We start from the raw sequence: 12,934 nt of genomic DNA, 5'->3' as shown, positions 1-12,934 counted from the left end.
AGTCTAACGACCCCCATATATGGCTCTAAGAATGGTGTATGCTATGTATTCAATCCTCATTCATTTCTATGTTGGCCTGGTGGCCCTAAAGGGGAAAGTGTGCAGCTCAGTACAGCAGTGGTGTCAGCGTAGCTTAGTACCAGATACCATATGACTAATAAACTGAAACAGAACTTGACTTTTCGTGCCCAAACCCATGGTTGCCGGGATCTCCACCCCCCTCCTGTCCCTGGGAGAGGGTGATGTGTGTTCCAGTTCCCATTGGCGGGTCTAGAAGGCAGTCACTTGGGGCCCCAGCAGCTATTAAACAGGTGATTCCTGTGTCAGACGAATATCCTGCTCTGCCATGCTTTATGGTAATACCATCATTTAGTGGTGTCCAAAGCAGGTGTACAGGGTTGTAGAAGGGACACGTATTTTCGTGTGCCACACCCTCTGGTTGTCGTCTTCCCCGTGGACCCCCTACTGCGGCCCCACCCGTCCTTCCCTCCCTCACTGCCGTTCCTGTCCTGGTCCTGTGAATGATTCAGTGTTGGTTCCCCCCGTTCACCTCCCAGTCCCTCCTGAGGCCCCCCCCCACCGAGTGAGTCCCACCGGCGGTGGCCCACCCCACCTCCGCTCCCTTGGAGATCCTTGCAGGGTAGGAAGAGCCCCGGTGGAACGGCCCAGTCTGGACACAAGCCCCCCTGCCCCCAAAACATCCAGGGAGATATTTACAGACACTCTGTGGGGAATGTGTGAGGCCAGAGGTTGTCGGGTCCAGTTTAGATGGGAGAACATCTAACAGTATGTTGGGGAGCCTCCGCAGGTGAGGCTATAGACCCTCTGTCCTCCTTGTTTGTCCCTATCTCCCCCCTCCCGATTGGCCTATTGCAAACATAAATATAAACCACATGTTTCGTATTATAGTGTTTTGTAACATGGAAGAGTGTGGGCCTTCAGTCCAGGGGAACAGACATTAATACTTGGGGTTAGGCATGACACACGTGGACCCCCCTGGTTTAGCAGGTGGCCCCAGTGGGACGGATGGTCTGGGTGTAGGGTGTTCGCAATCTGTGAGGCTGTGGTGCCATGGTTTGAGTCCCAGGGTGAAAGGAGTAAAAGGCCATCGGGTTCAGCCAGGCCATATGGATAGGCAGAACATGTAGTTCTTCAACCAGCTCTGCCATGTCCTCCTGGTTCTTTATCGTGAATAGGCTTTTGGGAGTGCTTGCCTGGAGTCCCCAGGGGAAATTTCCAGACATACGGCACTTTGTTGGACTGCAGGACCATACCAGGGTCACTGGGGATAGGTCCGGGTATAGTTGCAGTTTTGTGCCATTTAGTAGTACTTGGTCTGTGTCCGGGATTTTCGTAGTAAGTGTTCCTTTAACTGGAAACTGGCCAAGCGGCATATGGTGTCTCTCGGAGGTGCTTCAGGCGGGCTTCCAGACCTGTGCCCTGTGTGCCCTGACAAGTTCGATGTGGGCAGTGCACGGGTGACCCAATAATTTATTAAAGAGTTCTGTGAGGGTTTGATGCAGATTGGGGTGGCTTGGTCCAAGTCCTCAGGTATCCCCCTGATCCTTATATTCTGTATGCGCACACTGTTGTCCAGTTCTTCCATGTGGAGGGCCATTTGGCGGAGCTGAGACTCATGTGACTACAGGGTGCCTGTGTTGGCGTTTTGGGCCGAGGTCTGGTGGTCGCAATCCGCTTCCAGCTGGGAGACCTTATGGTGTATGCCCTGGAAGTCTTCTTTGAGGGAGTGGAGCTCTGTAGTGATGTAGTTGTGTAGCTCTGCGTTAGCCTCCCTCAGGTTCGCTTTGGTTAGTATTTCACTGATCAGTGCTACCCAGTCCGGCTGCCCTTCCGTGTGGGGATGTGTGTACGGCATCGCGCGGGTCTGCTCTGCGCTCGGGGTGGGTGGGCGCACGGTACTCGAGGTCTTGGATTTGTTTGAGGTCTTTGATTCTAGGTCTGCTGGGCTATCAGGTAATTGTGGAGCGAAGAAACCGGAGCCCCCTTAGGTGTGTCGGCGGGCTTACAAGCGTGGGAGACACGGTGTGGTTTATCCATTTTGCAGGTTTTGGAAGTGTTTGGACGAGGTTTTGTGCAGAGCCTGCGGGGAGCACAAGGTTTATGCCACCATGTCTCTCGGCCTCCCAGCAACGCCCCCCCCCCCCCTTCATTGTTTTTTATTTGAAATGAATCAGTATTAAGAAACCATGGGTGGAATGCCACCTAGTGATATTCCATAACTATTTGCAGTGTTTGCCAGATTTAAACTGTGTGACCAGTATAATCATATCAGTCTGGAACTTATATCACAAGCATATCACCAAACATATTCATCATCAAAGAACATAAATCGCATATTATTTTTTACAAAGCATCTCAATTTTGTTTAATGCCAGGAAAAGGTTGCAAATTATTAATTAATTCAATGGTTAGACATTCAGAGCAAGAGAAAGAGAGGTAAATAATATTGGTAAATGTCAAAGGAGAGTATGTTTGTAAGATAAGAATTGTTATTGAATATTGTGTGTTGAGAATTAATGATCCCTCCCCCATGAACGTGCTATTTCTCTTCTCTTTCTGATGTTTTTTCTCTTGGGTGTTGTCCACTCTAGACATCTGTAAGTTTCCCTGCAGATGTTCTGGCTATTGCATTAGATTAATCTCAACTAATATTTGGTTTAACCTTAGTGACCAGACCATTTTTACATTTTCTTACTGTAAAGGATGAGGGCTGTTTTTACATTTCTGCTGTCATTTTTCTCTTACTCAACTAATATTTGGTTTAACCTTATTGACCAGACCATTTTTACATTTTCTTACCGTAAAGGATGAGGGCTGTTTTTACATTTCTGCTGTGTTTGTGTTTAGCTGTAATTTTTCTCTTACTCATTTAGTTACCCACACATATTATATACCGTTTTCTCGCCATTAAATAGTCTTTCTAAAGATATAATTATTTTCATCATATCATATAATTTACAATAAAAAAATTATAAAACATGATGAAAAAAACACACTATTTCTAACTTTGACCCACAAAATCTGTTATGAATCTACAGCCAAAAAACACCTCTGCTAAATAGTTTCTAAATTTTGTCCTGAGTTTAGAATTTTTTTTGCAAGTTATAGGGCAATAAGTACAAGTCCAAACCATTTTTTTTTCTAAATTAACGAAAGTTTCATTGTAACACTGATATCTGTCAGGAATCCCTGAATAACCCTTCATATGTATATATTTTTTAAAAGAAGACAAACTAAGGTATTAAACTTGGGGTTTCTTGCAACCATTTTACCACCAATCTAAGCCAAATGTAAAAAATGGTGATTTTTTGGACACACATAGCAATTTAAGAATACATGTACTGAGAACTTTGAGGGTTACTGCCAAAAAACACCCCAATATGTTTTCAGCAACATCTCCTGAATGCAGTGACACAACCCATGTATAGGTGTGTTGGGTTCTCTGGGGGCTAAAAGAGCTTATTTGGAGGGTGCGCATTCCAATTTTCCAACTCGGAATTTTCACATTTGGTCATCATGCACCCATGTCCTATTTGGGACATTTTTGAAGCCAGCCAATGTAATTTACCCCCATCAAACCATATATATTTTGTAAAGTAGACACCCTATGGTATTTCAAATGGTGATATTATAACACTTTCCATGCACTAATCCTACCACCAGTCTTTGTCAACTTTTTGGGTAGTCATTTTTTGTGTTATTTTTTCTCACATTGTACTTTAGGCACAGATTCTCTGTTCCTGTTATGTGTTACTGACAAAGAACACCTTAATATGTGTTCAGCAACATCTCCTGAGTACAACAGTACCCCCAATGTACAGGTTTTGTGGATTTTTGCAAACTTACAAGGGTCGAATGTGGGGCTTTCCACTTTTCCTTGTTAGCATATGGCATGTTGTCTTTGAGACCGTGTAGCAGCCCAGAAATGAAAATTAACACCATCCATTTGTGAAAGTAGACAACACATGGTATTCAAAATGGAGTATTTCCAGTATTTTCTTGTTGCCACTTAGTCACAAAGTGGCTACAAGAATTAGTTTTTTGCATTTTTTTAAAACAAAAACTGCACTTTTACTGCCGATATCATCGTCGTCATAAGTTATACTTTTTAAAACACTCATATTTGTGTTCAGCGAAGTCTCCCGAGTATAACAATACCCCTCATGTAAAGGTCTTATGGTGTTTTGGAAAGTTAAGGGGTTTAATATAGGACTTACCAATTAAATTCTCTAGACTGTCTACCTGGGTTGTCAGGCAGGTCCCTCAAATAATAATTAATAAAATCTAATAATTATGTACAGTAATACCCCAAACTTTGCACTTCTGAATCTGTGGCTTCACAAATTTGCATATTTTTTTCCTCTGGTCCAGCAAACACAATCTGTATATTTTTACCGGACTGCTGCGAGGAGGTGAGGTCACACGCGAAGATGTAGCTTCCTCCCAGCGCTCTTTGCAGACGGCCGCGCGGGAGAAAAGAGAGAGGAGCTCCCAGGACCAGGTAAGTGCATGGAAAGAGGGAGGGGGGTGAAATCATTATCATGGACTCACTACTAGTGATTCCATGATAAAGATTTCACCCCCCTATCAAAGTTATTTTCTCCCCCGGACAGTAATATTTTGTTGTCCAAAATTTGTGCATTTTCAAAATTCACTGGGGGTCTTGGAACGTATACCCAGCAAATGTTGGGGTATTACTGTAGTCAATAGTTTAATATACACACACACAAATACATATAATACGTGGGTATATAATACGTGTGTGTGTGTATATATATATATATATATATCAAAAGGTAGTAAAGGGAGCACACTAGGTCTTGAAAATTGTGCAAAAAGTATTTATTGCATTCAAAAGGAATACAACGCTGTGGTACAGCAAATCAATCAACGTTTCGACCCTGCTGGGTCTTTATCAAGATCACAGTGCAAACCATAAAATACTGACAATTTATACATAAACATATGTGGAGCTTACCAATTAGGATGATCGGACAGCCTGTAGACTGAAACCCGGAAGTGAGGAACCACCACGTGATAGTGTGCGTATGACGTGTTGCGTATTGCGTGGATAGCGTAGTTGCTAGGTACTTACGTCAAAAGAGTGAAAATTGTGTTACATGTTACGTAAATGGCGTGGTCACCGAGTAACTACGTCCAAGAGTTAAAAACAAATGCCCGGACAGGGCAAATTGAAAATACAGAGGCTACATCAGCCTGCCAGCTTGTATACATGAAGCCCTTAAGCCCCTTTCATGAAAATCCCCTTATGTGCATCTATGTGTGTATTAAAGTAAAGTGCCGTGAATAAGTGAAAAAAATACATAGAAAAGCTTACAGTGCGTCAACCGTGTACATATACTCACACAAGAGGTTGGGAGCGGGGCTGGACCATATAGCAAACAATAAAGTAGTAAGTACTATTGTATCATCTACCCCTATGAGGTATATGGGCTTTATACTGAACTGCCCCTGAAGGGGTATACGAATTAGTCTTAGTTGCTATGCCAAACTGCAGGTATTGAGCTGGGGAAAAGATGGCTAACTAGATATTAGTCTTATCGTATACATAAACGGATAAAGATATATCTACATAAGAAATTGATCAATAAAGAAATTGGTACATAAAAAAATTAATTAATTAATTAATAAATAAATTTATATCTGATCCTCTCCCTAACTATCTAAACTGGCCCTCTGCGTTAGGGGCTGTATTGCCAATACACATTAGACTCCATTTATATATATATATAACTAATGAGAATCAAGTTCTACTAATTAAGGTGTTTATGGCAAGAAAAAAATTGGGTGGGATCTTTTCTTTATAGACTAATAGGTAGTTCCATCCAATGGGGAGTGGGTAATATCACTTGTTTATCAAGTGGGCACTGTACTATAAGGTTGCAGCGATAATTTTTGACGTACTGAATACTGTAATGTATAAACCTAGTACAGATTATAGCAATAGAGGTTCTGTTTCAAAGGAACATGGACAATGCAAGGTGTTCATTCAATCCATTCGGAGTCACTGTGTTGAGATGATGAATCCAGTAGGCCTCGCGTTGTAGAAGTAGCTTGGATCTGTCACCTCCTCTCGGTTGTACCGGGACATGGTCAATGGCGATGAATCGTAGTAAGGGTAGATGATGGTTGTTAGCTAAGAAATGTTTTGCAACGGGTTTTTCGGTCCGTTTGTCTCTAAATGCCGTCATTATTCCTGACCGGTGTCCCCTGATCCGGTCCCTCAGAGTCATATCGGTTTTGCCGACGTACGAGAGTCCACAGGGGCATGTGATCATGTATATGACATGTGTGGTCATGCACGTAATGTAGTGTTTGATTGCCATTCTTTTGCCACTGTGGGGATGGGCGAATGTTGATCCCGTAAGCATATGGCTGCAGGTAACACATCCGCTACATTTAAAGCAGCCTTTTTTGTGAATGAGAGGTGGTTTCGAATAGCAGTGCCGAGGGTCGTTTCGAACCAATAGGTCCCTTAGGTTTCGGCCCCGTCTATAGCTGATCATAGGACTCTGTTTAAATTTTTTAGGAAGGTTTTGATCCGCGTGGAGTATGCTCCAGTTTTTAAATATAGATTTTTTGAGTGATGCAGTTGCGGTGTTGTAAGTTAGAGGAAGAAACAGTCTGTCCTTTGTGTTGGATTTAGTAGTTTTAACTTGTTTGGATTTGCTTCGAGCTTTATCCAATGCAATATCCAATATCCTGGGATGGAATCCCCTTGCTAGGAAGCGGTCACGGACTTCGTGCAATTGCTCTTCGCATTTACTTAGGTCGCTATTAAATCGTAGCACTCTTAAAAACTGTGATATGGGTAAAGAGTCCTTGATGTGTTGAGGATGGAAACTGGTAGCCGATAGGAGAGTGTTACGGTCAGTCACCTTTCTGTATAGGGTGAACCCCAGCTGACCCTTTTCCTTAAAGATCGAGACATCTAAAAATTCAATATTGGTATTATGCCAACTAAGTGTCAGCGTTACTGGTATTGGTAGACTATTGATATTCTCCACCATTTCCTCAAGTGTAATTGTAGTCCCTTTCCAGATCATGAAGATATCGTCAACATATCTTAAGTATTTAATTATCTGATGTTGGTATATAGGGAGAATGTACGTATTTTCAAACCAGTACATGAATCCATTGGCGTATGCCGGTGCCATGGCCGCCCCCATGGCCGTACCGGAGGTCTGCAGATAGAAGTGCTCCTCGAATTTAAAGTAGTTGCAGGTTAGAGCAATATCGAGCCATTCCATTAAATATGGGATCGGAGGACCTTGGTATGCTTCATCTTGCTGTAAAATTTCACTGATGGCTTCCATACCTTCCTTCTTTGGTATTATCGTATAAAGGCTTTTAACGTCCATAGTGGCTAGAATGGTATCTGTGTTGGTTAGCTCTATGTTTTCTATCTGACTAATGAAGTGCTGGGTGTCAAGTAAACATGTCGGTAGCTTCCTTATGCTGCTGTTGATGTGGAAGTCGATGAATTGAGCAATGGGCTCTATTAACCCTTCTTTTGCTGACACAATCGGTCTGCCCGGTGGACGATCAGCATCTTTGTGTATTTTTGGTAGGGTGTACATCACCGGATGTTTGGGATGTTTCACAAATAAAAATTCAGCAGTGCGTTCATCCAGGTAGCGGTGTGCTAATCCTTCCTCAATCACGGATGTGATCCTTTTCTGGAATTTTGAAACTGGATCAAACGTGAGTTTTAAGTATGTTGATTCCTCCTGTAGTTGTTGTAAAATTTCGGTTCTATAATCATCATAGGCTTGGATTACCACAGCACCACCCTTGTCCGCAGGTCTAATTATTATATTGGGATCCTGCATAAGATCTTTGAGTGCTGTGTGTTCCTCTGGTGACAGATTATCACGATGGGCAGGTGGTATGGTACATAACGTTGTGGTTTCATGGCGTATCGTTTGCATGAAGGTTTTGATTGAAGGGTTCGGTGTATATATGTCTTTTTTGTTCCGTGTAGGGAACCTGTATGTTTTGGTTGTAGGTGTCTCATTTATGATCTCATTGCTGTAGAGGGTTCTTTGAAGTTTGTACAAATCGATTGCCATCTCGAATGGTTTCGGATGGGTAACCGGTATAAATGTGAGCCCTTTTTGTAGAACCGAAAGATGGTTATGGTCCAATATTTTCTGGGATAAATTAAATATCGGTATTATCTCTGTTGTCTGGGAGGTTTTCCCATGTTGCCTGTATTTCTTGTGACCCTTTTGTCCACGTCTGGGGTGTCTCTTGCGTCTCTTCCATCCCGTCTGTTGGTATTGTATACTCGTGGTGGATCGTTTAAATGTTCTCCCGTTTTTAAAAAAGTAACCTGTTTCGCAGATTGTTGATCGGTACGAGTGTCACCATCGGAGACAGATTCCCCTGAACTGACGTCTACAGTTTGTAATGAAGGCTTCCTAATGCGTGTGCGGAATCGTGGAGGCGGGTTGCGCGTGTTAGAGTCTGAGCCGCTGAGCCAGCGGTACACCTGGTGGAACTTATAGTCATGATTTACCTTTTCCAGTTTTACTTTCTTGAAGCGAATCAACTCATCCTGATATCTTTGTATATCGTCCTGGAGTTTTAGCATAAAATCTGTAGATGGTATGGACTGTAAAGCGCTTACATGTGCAAGTTCAAAATCCTGTATCGACTTTTTAACTTGCACCAATTCTGTTCCAACCTCTTCAATAACGATCACCAGCCAGTCTAAGGAACATTTATTAGAAATGTTCATCCACTTTTTGCAGAACTCAGGGTTTTGTCTCCCTATAGTGGGAGCATTTTTGATGCGGAAGCCCCTCGGGATCCGCTTGGATCTGTAATAGTCCGATAGGAACACACCGTGCAGGTCAAGGTCCACCTCTCGTTTTTTAAGTCTGGATAGGTCATTGTAGAGATCTTTTGCTGTGTGTCTATGTGGTAGATCTTGTGAGCTGCGTGGCCATAGTACAGATTGAGCCTTTTCATCCGTAATAGATAGTGTTTCTGCTACCTCTGTTAAAGCCCCAGCTCTTTGTAAGAAATCCTCCATATTGAAACGATCTTGATGGCTATGTCCAAATCACCGTTTAGATAATAAATCCAATTTCAATCGTGGGGGTGCTTAAGCAAGTGCTCCGCCAGCACTTCCATATATAAACAAAATACCAAAGCCAGGCACTCCTCCGTGTTTGTAGTTTAGGTATTCTGAGCCTAGGTGCAATCCCGCGTTATATATATCAAAAGGTAGTAAAGGGAGCACACTAGGTCTTGAAAATTGTGCAAAAAGTATTTATTGCATTCAAAAGGAATACAACGCTGTGGTACAGCAAATCAATCAACGTTTCGACCCTGCTGGGTCTTTATCAAGATCACAGTGCAAACCATAAAATACTGACAATTTATACATAAACATATGTGGAGCTTACCAATTAGGATGATCGGACAGCCTGTAGACTGAAACCCGGAAGTGAGGAACCACCACGTGATAGTGTGCGTATGACGTGTTGCGTATTGCGTGGATAGCGTAGTTGCTAGGTACTTACGTCAAAAGAGTGAAAATTGTGTTACATGTTACGTAAATGGCGTGGTCACCGAGTAACTACGTCCAAGAGTTAAAAACAAATGCCCGGACAGGGCAAATTGAAAATACAGAGGCTACATCAGCCTGCCAGCTTGTATACATGAAGCCCTTAAGCCCCTTTCATGAAAATCCCCTTATGTGCATCTATGTGTGTATTAAAGTAAAGTGCCGTGAATAAGTGAAAAAAATACATAGAAAAGCTTACAGTGCGTCAACCGTGTACATATACTCACACAAGAGGTTGGGAGCGGGGCTGGACCATATAGCAAACAATAAAGTAGTAAGTACTATTGTATCATCTACCCCTATGAGGTATATGGGCTTTATACTGAACTGCCCCTGAAGGGGTATACGAATTAGTCTTAGTTGCTATGCCAAACTGCAGGTATTGAGCTGGGGAAAAGATGGCTAACTAGATATTAGTCTTATCGTATACATAAACGGATAAAGATATATCTACATAAGAAATTGATCAATAAAGAAATTGGTACATAAAAAAATTAATTAATTAATTAATAAATAAATTTATATCTGATCCTCTCCCTAACTATCTAAACTGGCCCTCTGCGTTAGGGGCTGTATTGCCAATACACATTAGACTCCATTTATATATATATATAACTAATGAGAATCAAGTTCTACTAATTAAGGTGTTTATGGCAAGAAAAAAATTGGGTGGGATCTTTTCTTTATAGACTAATAGGTAGTTCCATCCAATGGGGAGTGGGTAATATCACTTGTTTATCAAGTGGGCACTGTACTATAAGGTTGCAGCGATAATTTTTGACGTACTGAATACTGTAATGTATAAACCTAGTACAGATTATAGCAATAGAGGTTCTGTTTCAAAGGAACATGGACAATGCAAGGTGTTCATTCAATCCATTCGGAGTCACTGTGTTGAGATGATGAATCCAGTAGGCCTCGCGTTGTAGAAGTAGCTTGGATCTGTCACCTCCTCTCGGTTGTACCGGGACATGGTCAATGGCGATGAATCGTAGTAAGGGTAGATGATGGTTGTTAGCTAAGAAATGTTTTGCAACGGGTTTTTCGGTCCGTTTGTCTCTAAATGCCGTCATTATTCCTGACCGGTGTCCCCTGATCCGGTCCCTCAGAGTCATATCGGTTTTGCCGACGTACGAGAGTCCACAGGGGCATGTGATCATGTATATGACATGTGTGGTCATGCACGTAATGTAGTGTTTGATTGCCATTCTTTTGCCACTGTGGGGATGGGCGAATGTTGATCCCGTAAGCATATGGCTGCAGGTAACACATCCGCTACATTTAAAGCAGCCTTTTTTGTGAATGAGAGGTGGTTTCGAATAGCAGTGCCGAGGGTCGTTTCGAACCAATAGGTCCCTTAGGTTTCGGCCCCGTCTATAGCTGATCATAGGACTCTATTTTTTTCTTGCCATAAACACCTTAATTAGTAGAACTTGATTCTCATTAGTTATATATATATATAAATGGAGTCTAATGTGTATTGGCAATACAGCCCCTAACGCAGAGGGCCAGTTTAGATAGTTAGGGAGAGGATCAGATATAAATTTATTTATTAATTAATTAATTTTTTTATGTACCAATTTCTTTATTGATCAATTTCTTATGTAGATATATCTTTATCCGTTTATGTATACGATAAGACTAATATCTAGTTAGCCATCTTTTCCCCAGCTCAATACCTGCAGTTTGGCATAGCAACTAAGACTAATTCGTATACCCCTTCAGGGGCAGTTCAGTATAAAGCCCATATACCTCATAGGGGTAGATGATACAATAGTACTTACTACTTTATTGTTTGCTATATGGTCCAGCCCCGCTCCCAACCTCTTGTGTGAGTATATGTACACGGTTGACGCACTGTAAGCTTTTCTATGTATTTTTTTCACTTATTCACGGCACTTTACTTTAATACACACATAGATGCACATAAGGGGATTTTCATGAAAGGGGCTTAAGGGCTTCATGTATACAAGCTGGCAGGCTGATGTAGCCTCTGTATTTTCAATTTGCCCTGTCCGGGCATTTGTTTTTAACTCTTGGACGTAGTTACTCGGTGACCACGCCATTTACGTAACATGTAACACAATTTTCACTCTTTTGACGTAAGTACCTAGCAACTACGCTATCCACGCAATACGCAACACGTCATACGCACACTATCACGTGGTGGTTCCTCACTTCCGGGTTTCAGTCTACAGGCTGTCCGATCATCCTAATTGGTAAGCTCCACATATGTTTATGTATAAATTGTCAGTATTTTATGGTTTGCACTGTGATCTTGATAAAGACCCAGCAGGGTCGAAACGTTGATTGATTTGCTGTACCACAGCGTTGTATTCCTTTTGAATGCAATAAATACTTTTTGCACAATTTTCAAGACCTAGTGTGCTCCCTTTACTACCTTTTGATATATATAACGCGGGATTGCACCTAGGCTCAGAATACCTAAACTACAAACACGGAGGAGTGCCTGGCTTTGGTATTTTGTTTATATATATATATATATATATATATATATAAAAATAATAAAATAATAAAATAAAAATAATAAAAATCTTATCTTAAATACTTGAATAAAAGCTATGTTTTATGAAAATCTGTGAGTGCAGCCAACTGCTTCAATTACCTATATATATATATATATATATATATATATATATATATATATATATATATATTTATATATATATATAAACACACACATGTTTTTAGTTTGTATATATGTAATATATATTATAAAATAATTAAAGCATTTAATAATACATTATACATATAAAATGCATATTTATGATTACATTATAAGTATATTTTGAGATATATGTGTATATATCTCAAAGTACACTTATAATGCAATCATTTATATGCATTATATATGTATAATATATTATAAAATGCTCTAATTATTTTAAATCATATTATACATATGTAATGAACAAGATACAACAAATACAGGGTGTGCTAAGTAGGACAATGAGAGATAATAAACAAAAATAATATAAAGAGTCTCTTAAAGTACAGCGAAGACCTGGAGGTCTTTGTGACAGATCCATCTGTATAGACTTATATTGCTGGTTCGTCTGTTTGCCTTTATTTTCGCTGGATTTCCTGTCCGTATGCCCCTGTTCGTATGATGCTGGAATACCGATTGAAACTACCGAACAAACGGCCACCCAGGAGAGGAGTGTGCTGCTGGTTAACCTCTTGGCCCCAATTAGAACATTGTGGTTAACCGCAGACACCTCTCCATTCCATTCGTACGGATGGTCGTCGTTCGTATGCCGACCTGGATTTCCTGTCCGTATGCCCCTGTTCGTA

Source organism: Pelobates fuscus, chromosome 1 (assembly GCF_036172605.1).
Source record: "Pelobates fuscus isolate aPelFus1 chromosome 1, aPelFus1.pri, whole genome shotgun sequence".
NCBI lineage: Eukaryota > Metazoa > Chordata > Amphibia > Anura > Pelobatidae > Pelobates > Pelobates fuscus.
Note: the sequence above shows the minus strand (reverse complement) of the source record.